This window comes from Danio rerio, chromosome 7, assembly GCF_052040795.2.
Source record: "Danio rerio strain M-AB ecotype USA chromosome 7, GRCz13ab, whole genome shotgun sequence".
Lineage (NCBI taxonomy): Eukaryota > Metazoa > Chordata > Actinopteri > Cypriniformes > Danionidae > Danio > Danio rerio.
Genome location: NC_141027.1, coordinates 57,088,554 through 57,102,500, shown reverse-complemented (window position 1 = coordinate 57,102,500; position 13,947 = coordinate 57,088,554). Strand labels below are relative to the sequence as shown.

The 13,947-nt window shown below is 33.7% G+C and overlaps 1 protein-coding gene across 50 annotated transcripts in view; it reads right to left on the bottom strand.

The window, feature by feature from the left end:
- The window catches only part of myo9aa (myosin IXAa), a 256,784-nt gene that overhangs the window by 241,564 nt on the left and 1,273 nt on the right, over positions 1-13,947 (bottom strand).

Here is a 13,947-nt window from a genome sequence, read left to right as displayed (position 1 = left end):
GTTAGAGAAAAATACATTTCTTAAAATTGTTAAGAGCAAAAATCAACAAAAACTAAAAAAATACATAAAAAATATTAAAATTTAGTAGTTTGTAATCTTTTTTTGCAATATTGTGCTTGAATATAAATGTACTATGTTTTTAAAGATGTTTGGTAACTAAACCTTTGTTTTAATAAAGATATGTAATTAATCGATTTTTTTTAAATACATATAAATCCGAAACACATCAAAATCAACATCCAATATGTTCAAATTAGCGAGGGTTATTCTGAGCAGCATTCTGTGTCAGTTTCATGTCTTATCAAGTTAACTCGATCGCCTGCTGAGTTGTATTGGAATTACAAGAAGAATAGGAGATGTTTTGTGTCTGGATATATCAGTAACAATGATTATGCACACACCATTTCCCCTTTAGAAATGTCTGTTTCAGGACACACTGCTAGACTGAGCTGAGCTTGGCCCGAGGGCAGCAGCAGACAGGAGGAGGACTCAAGGAGCCCAGCAGAAGGCGTCTGACTAGGCACATTGTCTGCCAGATGAGCAAACACATACCAGATAACGGGACATCACTGATATTAGCAGCCCTCCAAGGAACTAACACACAATCAAATACATTCCCATGTTGATGCTGTTGTTTTTTTCTATTTGATTCATTACAGTTGTTTATGTCTTCTCGAATACAGCTAATATTTTAGATAATATGTGATGTGTTGGTTTAAATATCCTAACCATCACTGATTAACGTTTTTTGTCTATTACATACACTTAAAGTCAGTATATAATACATTTTTAATATTATAATAATAATTATTCATTTCTGTTTAACAAAAATAAGACTTAGAAAAGAACATAATAGTTTTAATAACTTTCTAAATCACTGATTTCTTTTATCTTTGCCATGCTGACAGTACATAATATTTTAGTAGATAATTTTCAAAATACCAGTATTCAGCTTAAAGTGACATTTAAAGGCTTATTTAGGCAAGTTATTGTATAAAAGTGGTTTGTTCGGTAGACAATCAAAAAAAAAAAACCTAAGGGGCTAATAATATTGACATTATTTGCTCTATAAACAAATAAAAACTGCTTTTATTCTAGATTAAATAAAGCAAATCAGACTTTCTCCAGAAGAAAAAAATATTATAGAAAATCCTTGCTCTTTTAAATAACATTTGGGCAATATTTGAAAAAGAAAAAAATACAGGAGGGATAATAATTTTGACTTTAACTGTATCTGTTGGAAAGCACATTGATCAATAAAACTTAACAAATGAATGTTAAAGAATTAGTCTAGTAGACACAATAAGTAGTCTTCTGTTGGTTTGATTTTAAATGTAAAGCAACCCAAATCAAATGTGACAAATGGGTTTTTGGCTAACTCTGAAACCTCTGAAAAACTAATCCTAATGAGTACTGTGAACTTAATCCATTTGAGTAAACGAAGCAATTTGAACACAAAACACAATAAATGAAGAGAACTCAAACCAATTGAGTACTCAAACCCAATAAGTTAAAGCAACTCAAACTGTTTGAGGAAACCGCTACATGCTACAAACCATTTGAGTAAAAAAAAAAAAACTAATCTATATAAGTACTGTGGACTTCATTTAAGTTAAAGTAATTAACTCATTACCATCAACACGGAGTTCAAAACTCTTTTACATTTGAAGTTTTTTTGGATTGCTTACAAACTAAAATAAAAGTAGTACACTATTAGCAAAACCTTACACACAAGTATCTAAACATCAGCCCATATTTGCACAACTATAAGCACATTGTCAACTTAACACTTGTTGCAAATCTCTACACACATTGATTTGCAAAACACAAAACACACATTACACACTAAAATCTATCATGAAGTCACTTTCTTGCAATACCAAAGCACTGACTGTCAAATTACGGCACCGTCCGACCAATTGGTTCAACACAGTCGTCAGGTGTGCAAACACTTGTTTGATTATTTGTAGACACATCAATCAGGTGTTTAAGCACTATAAAATGCCAGTTTCAATGAAAACCATCAGGTCTCAATATCAACACTGGCACACACAATAAAAAAAAAAAAAAAAAACTTAAAATATTCAAATGAAGCAAATTTATGGAGTGCCTTAATTTCGAGCACAATTTCGAAAGGGTGAAACGACTGCGGCATGATTATGCAGAGGTACGTATTCACTTTAGCAGTCTGATCTTGCATACTGTCTCATTATCTTTTACTGTACTGTAATACTAGATCTACACTGAACTACACAATTTTGCCTGACACTGTTCTTCAGGTAGTTTTATGAATGGATGGAGAGGAGATCCAGCATGAGTTCATTTACGTAGATGAGGCTGGGTTCAACTTGACGAGAACATGGAGTAGAAGAAACATTGGCCACAGGGCTATAGTCAATGTCCCAGGGCAATGTGGGGGTAATATACAGTAACACTGTGCAGCCATTACAAAGAATGGGGTCCTCCACTGCCATGACCATATGGGCCCTAACAACACAGCACATATACTTACATTCTTGGACTAAATGCACAACATAACAGCGGCAAATCAAATCATACGCAATACATTGTTGTCTGGGACAATGCGTCTTTCCAACGTTCTGCTCTGGTTCAGAACTGGTTTCAGCATACTCTCCATTTCTCAACCCCTATAGAAGAGTTTTTCTCGGCATGGTGGTGGAAGGTATATGATCTCTGTCTCCAGGCTGAGGTACCCCTCATCCAAGCCATGGAGGAGGCCTGTGACCAGATGGAGGTAGAAGCAATACAAGATTCTACATTCAAGACACTTCTTTTCAAGGTGTCTTGCTAAGGACAACAATGCAATGTTGATAATTCTCATGCCACATTCAGCTAGGCGAAGAGACAATGTCTAACTTACAGTTCACTATGTAAAGTGACATGTTACAGTGTTGGACATGTTGTGGAATAAATGAGTTTCTTCAGTGTGCAGCATTGGTCTTGAATAGTGTTTGGTGAATTTACTTTATATGTGTACTTTGTTGATGGTAGCCTACTCTAATCATAGGGAAGTAGAAGTGCTAAAAGTGTTTTAGGTTTATCACAGCAGAGTGTAACTTGTGCAAACAGAGTGTAGTAAGTATGAAAATGTGTGTTTCTTATGGTACAAAAAGTGTGGTTTTTAAACATAAGTGTATAGTTTTTACAAGAGTGTTTAATTATGCAAAGGATCTGTAGTGTTTTTCTTTTAGTGTGTACTGTTTTGAAAACACGGGCCCTCTTTTGAAAATCGTGCTTAAGCAATCCAAAAAAACTGTAAATGCATATTTGCTTTGTAATTAATTTGTATAACAAAGAACAACCTGTTTATGCAGTTCATATCTATTTGCATAGTCCTGATTATTAATAGCAACCTGTACAGTATGTTCACATGTACAGTATGTAAATCTCTGATTATAATAATGTGACTTGTATATTATTTTCATAGTACATCTATATCTAAATATTATCTGTACTATAGTTTACTATAATTGCACTTATAACTTATAGCTACATCCTTGCACTTGCTGCAATTGCACTCCTGGATAGACAGCATTTTCTTGCCTTGTAAATGTGTAATAACAATAAAGTTTAACCTAATCTAAATCTAACCTAAATGCATAATATGGCTCAGTTCAGTTTTGTACAGCTCACTTTTGGGGCTTTTCCACTTTTTTTTTAACCTAGCCCCTCAAAATTTTGGGTGAGGCTCCAATAGAGACGTACCGTTATAAAAAACATACGCACACTGCTGCTCTTGATTGCTGTAAGAGAATAGTCACTACCAATGCCATTGGATTTATTAAACCTGATATATTTAGCAGCATCCACAGCTGTATAGTCATTGCATGGCTAAACCATTTTTATACCACTGCAAGAAGAAGACCTGAAATGTCAGCATCATGGTCAGCAGAAGAGGTTCAGACGTTTCTCTGGGTAGCCAAATTCAGATCTGGCAAAAGTATGAGCCAGAATGAAAACAAAGCGCTTTTGTGAGTGCTTTAATGGTCAAATAGGTGTTAGAATATGTTTAGTGATTATTCATATTAACCCTCATTTGTGTAATAAACAAACGAGCTGAGAATCAAAGACACGTGAAAGAGAAAACGTTAAAGTGACAGCACGCAATATTCCTGCTGCCGCCTGTTTTAATGATTATTAATCATTACTGTTTCTTACAGTTAAGATGCTTAAAGCACTGTTTGTTTCATATTTTTATTCTACTGTATTTATTTTCCTTTGCAGGCAGGAAAAAAAAGTGAATTATTAGCGACCCTTTACTCCCCAATTTCTGTTTAATCGAAAGATTTTTTTCAACCCATTTCTAAACAAAATAGTTTTAATAACTCATTTCTAATAACTGATTTATTTTATCTTTGCTATAATGACAGCACTTTACTAGATATTTTTAAGATACAAGCATTCATATTCATCGTGCGATTCAAAGACTTAATTAGGGTAATTAGGCAAGTAATTGTAGTGTCTTCTGCAATCAAAACACATATAGCTTAAGGGGGCTAATAATATTGACCTTGAAATAGGTTTGAAAATATTTAAACCTGCTTTAATTCTAACCCAAATAAAACAAATCAGACTTTCTCCTGAAGAAAAAAAAATATTATAGGAAATGCTGTGAAAAAATCCTGAATCTATTAAACATTATTTGGAAAATATTTATTAAAAAAGAAAAAAATTCACATCAAGCGCTAATAATTTTGACTTCAACTGATGATCATTTTGAAAAATCATGATTACAATTGACCAAAATAATCGTGATTATGAATTTTTCCATAATTGAGCAGCCCCATCGGTGTCATTATTCAAAAATGAACCAATGTGATGCGAATATAAAACAAACTTCACCTCAGTAAAGCAGGCTAGGTGGAATAGCGCTATTTACTGATGTTTTGTTAAATGTATCTGCATGGTCTGCGTGAACAGTAGCACAGATGTACAAATCTACATTTGTTGACAGACAGTTTGTGCTACTTACAATCAGAATTATCGGAATTATCGGCCCGACAACATTTGAACATTTTTTAGTCTTATGCCTTACCCATTGTATAAAAATTCACATAAATACATTTAGATCATTTATTTAATCATTACTATTGGAATGTGAAGAGACTTTCAACCAGCACACCAAAAATGTTTCTGAAGACCTGAACATCTACTGCACCTTTAAAGTTGGGTGAATGGGTAAAATGCACTTAAGAAAAATATTGTTGCTCCAAATTCACGTCAATCATCATAAGACCTATAACTTCCTGTTTCCATTACTGCTTATATACTGCCTATCTGTACAAATGAAAAAAGACAGTCCAAACAAAGGCCTAAAAGCAACAGAATGATTAAATGAGACTCAGTTACACCACTGGTTTGACATGTTGGACTGTGTCCAAAATTCTCATACTTCTACTACACTTATAAAACACATACTTCAATGGCAGTAGAAGAAAAGTTCACATTTTAAAAAATGTAGGAAAAAAGTGGAGCAGTATCAGGATGCTTCATACACAAGACAAAAAACACATTGTCTCACCAAAGACCTATTTGTTAAATTAAAAAATAAATACTCAGACAAAAATAAAGTTTTGATGTTCAATTCACTCACTTTATCATTTGTTGTTGTTGTTCAGGTTACTGGAGGTTTATAATGATTCAGTTGTTGCAACAAAAAACAATGATCACTGAAAGGACAAATGGAATTGTTGTTTTGATCATGACTATTATAAATATGACTAATGACTAAAAGGTGATTTGTCATAATGATGATAATGATGATGTGCAGATAAATATTTGATAATAATCAATAAAACATTCCATTGTCAAAAATAGACTCACTCAGTAAGTGCATTCATTAATTTATGCTATATTAACTCCAGCAGTGCCAAAGGTATATAGGTGTGCTATTTAGGCATAGGCCGATTCGAGATTCTGACAATATGATAACCTTGGAAAAAATATCATGATTTGGCAGTATTGTGATTGGTTACTGCTCTAAAATAGACTCTTTTTAAATGTCTGGGTAAAAAACAAAAACATTTTCCCTCTTTGAACACATTTTTTTTTTTTTTTTTTGAAAGGTTTATAATATTTTGGAGGAGTAAACATGTCACGCTGAATAATGAAAATTAATCATTGGCTACAGCTTTTTTCAAAAACACTGATTTCTTTAAAATTTAAAACGGCATCTTAGGAGGTCTTTTCTGCTGGAGATACCTTAGGAATGGTTTAGCAGAAAATGTTGGCGATTTTAAAACCTTTACTTTCCAAACCGCAGTATATCTTGAACATGGTTATCATCCCATGCCTAGTGCTTTATTCTTACACCTTCTAGTGTGTGTGTGTTTTCTTTGTGCTAAATGAAACAACATGGACAAGATGGGACTCACGGTGAAAGTTTAGAAAGCCATTATGTGATAAATCTCTCAAGTCCCACAAGAAAAAGCACTCAGTGCAGACAGAAAAACTGCAGCTGGAATCTAGTTGCATCACGGCTGGTTAGAAAACAGTTTTATGGATCTTTGAAGGCCTTTTTTACTTCTTTTTGATGTTTGCTTAAATAATCAACTTTTATCATATTACATTGTGAGTCTCTCTTTCTGTTTGTAAAACTTCACTCAAAAATTATTTCTGCTGCTTGTTCAAACTAGGGCTGTACAATATATCGTTTCAGCATTGATATTGCAATGTGTGTGTCTGCAATAGTCACATCACACAATATGCAATGCTGAGTTGGGATTATAGTTGGTCAACAAAATTGAGAATACATGAGTTGTGGAGTTCTTGCAATGCAAAGTATAACTATAACAGAGTGAAACTTCATCATTTACATGCATTTTAAAGGTATTTCAAGAATTTAAAGCATTTGGGCACAAAAATGTAGTGTAGGACAAAAAACATTTGTAGTTTCATGAAGAATAATTTTACAGAATTATTAATACAATAAAGACTATACAGTGTTATTTTACATTTCATCATTCAGTTTCTGTACAGTTTCTCTGCGGATACCATAAGGCACTGTTTTTTTTACTTTTTTTTCTTTGCTCTGTTGAAATTATTCTTGCTTGCAATCTGTTTATCCTTTTATACAAGATTCACACACTTAGAAAATCAGCCCAATCAATCTAAATTCAAAAAAATTTTCCATATAGATCTATTCCAGCCATCTGAGGAAATTGTTTTCATATCAATATATATATATATATATATATATATATATATATATATATATATATATATATATATATATATATATATATATATATAGCAGAAAAACAAAATATTGCAATGTCCAATTTTTCCAATATCATGCAGCCCTATAAACTAATTTAAAATAAGCTGAATCAACAATTAATATTGTGCAGCCCTATAGTTTATAATTCTGGAGACTTTTGGGAGGAACAACTTAATTATTTTAGGTTCAATCAACTTAAAGTTGTAAAGAATATATATCAAGTTTACTTAATTTGTGTTGTGACAACATGAAGGAATTGTGTGGAAGTTGATGAAACCCAACATTTTTTACAGTGCGTGTTCTAATATCTGCAGAAAAAACCAAAGCATATGAGTAAATAAGATGCACTAAATGTTGCAGTGACTTAAAAAAACAAGATTGGCATTTACTTTGTTTTTCTTCACAGCGCTCTGAATTGCTGTACAAACTGGTCTTGCAGAGTGCTCATGTTAAGATGGTATTCAAGATCTGAAACAAGATAAGTCACTGATAAACGTTTCTTACAGTAAGTCAGTAGTTTCTGACATTTTTTCCTGCAGAAAGAGGCCTTACAGTCAAACACTGAAGGGGAGATATTGCACAGAGCTGGTGAAGACTTAGCACTTAACACAAACAGACCATGTGCGGCCTTTTCCCACAATAAGAAGGTAAAGTAGCCCCACTTTTCCTGTACAATCTTGTACTGAAGTAAAATGGCCCAGTTTTAGTGTGGTGCCCTCTTTCCTTGGGCCCCTGCACTGCAAAAATAAGTGGCTTGTCAACACCTGTTTTGCTGCTGCACATTTATCAAGAGGAGACAGGTACCTACTTACCTACTTAAGATAGCTAAATTTTACATCCAAAACTATTTCAAAGCATCACTACTGATATTGCTCATACTTTCGGCAACAAGATCTGAAGTGCTGCAAACATCAATAAATGCCGTAAAGTCCTTTTTACTTTGTCAAATTACTGTACATGAGATTTTCACCTCAAATGACAATAAAATGAGTGAGCAAATCTCCTATATCCACAACTAAAAGGACATAATTAAAACAAAAATATCTCTTTTCTTAATAAAAAGGAAGGAATTTCTTAAGTTACATTATAAGAACATTGTAAGAATTCTTAAGAAGAACATTCTTTAGAACAGTAAGGTTCTTTTACAAGAACAATCACCTTCCTCTATTTATTAAGAAGATTACTTTCAAGAATTTCAGTTCTCAAGTTTTGAAAGAAAGAAAGAAAGAAAGAAAGAATAAAAAAATAAAGAAAAAGAAAGAAAGAAAGAAAGAAAGAAAGAAAGAAAAAAAAGAATAAAAAAAGAAAGAAAAAGAAAGAAAGAAAGAAAGAAAGAAAGAAAGAATAAAAAAAAGAAAGAAAAAGAAAGAAAGAAAGAAAGAAAGAAAGAAAGAAAGAAAGAAAGAAAGAAAGAAAGAAAGAAAGAAAGAAAGACTCCTAAATATTCTCTCCGATGTTAGTTCAGGGTGTGTGATTACAGTACTTTGGGCTGTATACCAGGTTGGCGACAATGCTTTTCCACTACAGAGTCACAATTGCATTCATTACTGTCAACACTACTACACCACTATTTTTGCCTCAAATTTAGGTCAGATCACCTGTTCTTTCATTGCGTTATAAACTGAAAGACAGCGTGTTTACAAATATATCATAATTGCATTTTTAATGGCTGCTTTGAGGAAATTGTTAAGGAATAAACACAGGCAGGGCGACACGGCGACTCAGTGGTTAGCACTGTCGCCTCAAAGAAAGAAGGTTGCTGGTTCAAGTCATGGCTGGGTCAGTTGGCATTTGTGTGGCGTTTGCATGTTCTCACGAACATGTGGGTTTCTTCCTGGTGCTCTGGTTTCCCCAACAATCCAAAGACATGCGCTGTAGGTGAACTGAATAAACTAAATTGGCTGTGGTGTATGTGCGTGAAGGAGTGTGTATGGGTGTTTCCCAGTACTGGGTTGCAGCTGGAAGGGCATTTGCTGTGTAAAACATGCTGGATAAGTTGGCGGTTCCGCTGTGACGACCCCAAATAAATAAAGAGATTAAAGAAAAAGAATGATGAATGAATGATTTGAAATATGAAAAGTGATGACTTAAAAAGTGATGACTTAAATTAAACAGCTATGGTTACGGATTACTACTTTATGTTTACTAATAATGTTTTATTAAGTATTTAGACCATATAGAATTGACTTGAGTGCATGCAGGGACAAAAAAAATGTCTCAGGTATCTATGTTCCCATTCGTGTTCCAATGATAAATGAAGGTTTTTTATTAAATAAGATGAGGCCGAGTAACTGATGATGGAAGGTCCTATTTGATTGAACTTTCCCACTACATGTCACAATCTATAAGAAAGAATTATCATAGCTTATTAAAGTTTAATAAATAACATCCTCAGTAAATCATTTTGCTGGAGGTTTATAGAGGCTTAATAGTCATTTTAAATGGACGTTCTGGAATAAGACAACACAGAGAACTGAACAACGTCCAAATCCACACCAAATATTTGTTTGTATTGGACAAACATAACACCAGGCTTTGAATATCAGATCATCTCTAAAATCAAGCTCCAAGAAAAATTACAGGCTGTACGACATATAAATCCAAGATGATTTATTTCCCTGATGATAATTTAGGACTGGCACATATTGTGGTCAATTTGGCTCTGTGGAATTCCAATAGGCGTTTTGCAAAGTCAAAATGCATAAAGTAAGCAAAATAAGACTGCAATTGCATGCATATCTTTATATGAAAATTGACTTGGCCGTAAGTGGACAACGTAAGCTGTCAACACACATTAGCCTGTATCTGAAATACTGAAGGCTTTCAGACAAATGGCAAAAGTAATAATCACTGGTGTTTTTAGTTATTTACAGCCCAGGAATATGACCCATACCCCATACTCCCTTTCAGCTGTCTGTCTGCATTCAGCTGTCAGTGATCTGCGATTCAGCTAAATTACTTACTGTCTGAAGTACTGCTGACATACTCTACTGATAAACATTTAAGAGATAAACACTATATATATATATATATATATATATATATATATATATATATATATATACACACACACACATTTGCTAGTTTATAACAAATGTACATAAATACACTGTAAAAAATCTCTTGCTTACTTAAATTTTTAAGTTCAACCAATTTAACTTCACAAGTCATTTTAACTTTCATCAATTAACCTGACTTTTAAAAAAAATTGTTTAACTTAAAATATAATAAATAAGTTGAAACCCGATTAACTTACTAAATTAAGCTAGTAATGTGAGTTGTCATGACTTTTTATTATGTAATTATTTACAGTTCAGTATTCATGTAGCATCAGTGCAGTAAATATAAACAGCCAAATCCAATTTAAAGTACAGTCAACTTGATGGCCGTGAGTTTCACTGCTTCCTATGGCAGTTTCCGCTTATTGTTGTGGTACAGAAATGCTTCAGATTTCTCCTACATCCTAGGTTCATCATACAGAGTCTCCTGTGATCAGTCATACTCCAGAAGTCATAGAGTTCATAAGGCCCAATGATTTCTAAAGTGTGAACTGAATCTCAGAATACAATGAACAAGGCTGAAACTTTTGTTTTAGTATTTTGATGTTAGGCCTGTCATGTTAATGATTTTTGTTTTGCGATATATTGTCACAGAAAATGTTGCGATAAGCAATATTATTGAGATAATATTATGCTACTTATAATTATATAATAATTATAAGTATATATTATACTGTTGTATTGTAATTATATAATTACAATACAACAGTATTGGGGACAAAGGGACAAAGACTTTCCATTGTTAATTTTATTTAGATTCTGTAAACTGATGTTAAAAAGGTATGAATGTGTTAAAATATGCTAAAAAGATGGCTAGATAGAGTTCTTGAAGGCCAATGATTTCCACAGAATGGGTTGAATTGCAAAATATGAAGAGCGTGAACTGGAAGTGGCTAATACTTTATATTAATATGTCGATGTTAGGCCTGTCAGGTTAATAATTTTTGTTGTGCGATATGTTGTCAGCAATTGTTGCATTAAGTGATATTATTGAGATGATAAGCTCTGGGCTTTTTACTCTATATTGATCTAAGAGCCAATCACACAGGAGAAATGTGCAACAATGGGTATCTAAAAGTGTGTTGATATTAGAGATGTACCAAATTTTCAACCACCAAAATTTTATCGGCCAAAAATATGTTATGCCATTTAATAGACTCTCTAACTTTTGAGGCTTTAGTCATTGTTGGTGTTCTCTTTTAAATCTGGAAGCTTTAACAACTGATATTGAAATATATATATCGTTATCGTTCAATATGAAAAATAATTATCGTGATTGCATTTTTGCCTTTTCGCCCAGCCCTAGTTAAAGATATGTTAAAAAGCTTGATGTTAAAAAGTCTTATTAATCATTCATTCATTTTCTTTTGAGCTTAGTCCCTTTATTAATCTGGGTTCGCTACAGCGGAATGAACTGCCAACTTATCCAGCATATGTTTTACGCAGCGGATGTCCTGCAACCCATCTCTGGGAAACATCAATAAACACCCATTCACACCCAGACACTACTGACAATTTAGCTTACCCAATTCACCTGTACCACATGTCTTTAGACTTGTGGGGGAAACCGGAGCACCCGAAGGAAACCCATGCGAACGCTAGGAGAACATGCACACTGCACACAGAAACGCCAACTTACCCAACCGAGGCTCAAACCAGCGATCTTCATGCTGTCAGGTGACAGCACTACCTACAGCGCTACTGCGTCCAAGTCCTATTATATAAATTAAATTATTTAAATACAAATTATAGAAATGATATCTTGACACGGTGAGAAATGTAATTGTAAAATGGTTTTAAGAACATTTGTGAATTGAGATCATGTCTAGGTATTGCACGATATTTTGATATAGGGATTAGTGACAGACGTAGTTGATGTACTTCCAACTTAAACAGAATATTGAGTAGGGGACGGGGCTTCCTTTTTTGCACATCATTCCCTCATTGCAAACTAACAATGAGAGGGGCGTGGTTAAGAATATAAGAACAACTGCCACTCCAAAGGCGGAAGCATATGGTCAGACTTTGATTAAACTCAAACTTTTTTCTCAGAGGATTAACTTGCATGGATGAATTGTTCACCCTAAGGATAACAATGCGAGCTAGCAAAAAAGCATTATACATTTTGTGGTTCAGTGGGTAGCATGATCACCTCACAGCAAGAAAGTCACTGGTTCAAGCCTCGGCTGGGTCAGTTGACATTTCGTGTGGAGTTTGCATGTTCTCCCCTATAGTCCTGACATGCACTATATTGTCCATAGTGTGTGAGTGTGAATGAGTGTGTATGTATGTATGGTTCCCAGACTAACGTGTAGAATAAACTTCTCAAAGTAAAATAATTGTCTCCCTTGTAAAGTACTTTGATTAGAATAGGAACTGTCAATCTTTATTTAATAATAATAATATAAATAAATGTTTAAATGAACTAAACTGATGATGTTCTAGCCATCATTTCATTTTCAAACTTTTTTTCTAATAATTTATTTTTAATCAGAAATCTAGAAAAATAAAGCATTTTTATTTTAAATGTTTTGAATTAAAATGGATTTGATGGAGGGTGGGATGGAGTTGAGGCAGTACAGTCCCGAAGTACAGTCACTAAAAAGAGTGTCTGAGTGTTCTCATCCAGAATAACCTTCTCCCTCCAGGCTATATGATGCAACTTCTATTTTTGCACTGTGTTAATATTTAATAAGAAGGAATTTTAAACCTGTGAAGTGATTGTTTTTAACCAAAGGCCTCTATATATGACTCTACAAAAGCGCTGTGTGTGTTTTAAACATGTGTGATGAACATTACAGTATTTTACTGCTGAATGTGTCTGATTTTGTTAGTGTGTGCATTCAGAAAAGCTTTATTTCAAACATTACATGGATCTGATTCGAAAGCATGCAGACAGCTCTCTGACTGAGCACACTGGGAGGCTTTTAGCACATTTCGTATGTTATATACAAAGCCAGTTGTCGGAGTAAAGTCATGTCTTGGCACAATCTCTCAGACCGCCTTAACAGCTGAGCCAGACCCTTCACATTCCTCAGATCACCTGTGCTGCTCTGCTGGGAAAACAACACTCTCACAAACAAACAGTAAACTTTCCTCTGTCGCTCCAAAACACCATAACAACACGAATATGTAATCCTAAAACGTATTTGCACACATGTAAAATATTTGGACTTCTTTTGAAAACAAACCATGTCGTGTTGTTGCTGCTGCTGCTGTTGATTTAAAAGCACAAGCACTCCCCAGGTGAAACAAAAGTATTTGTTTCCAATTCAAATGATCAACGTCAGCTATATTATATGTAGTAAAGACAAAAATCCCTCTGTGACTGTCAAATGCATTGAGGTGCAGTTGGTTTATATTCACACGTTTGGACATTCTCCTTAATAATATAATTTCAGAAAAGTGCTAATTCTATATAGTCATATCATAGTAGCAGCCAATGACTATCAAAGGACAACATTGTTCACAGTCAAATGAATAGTGCTAATGTTGTTTTGAAGTCATACTTGCATGTGACTTCAGACCAAATATATGTACCAAATATAGACCATTTCAATCTGGTCATGTCATTGGCCCTTAACTGTAACAATGGGCAATTTAAACATAACTTAATGTCAAAACGGCTATCATAAAATTATTTATCAA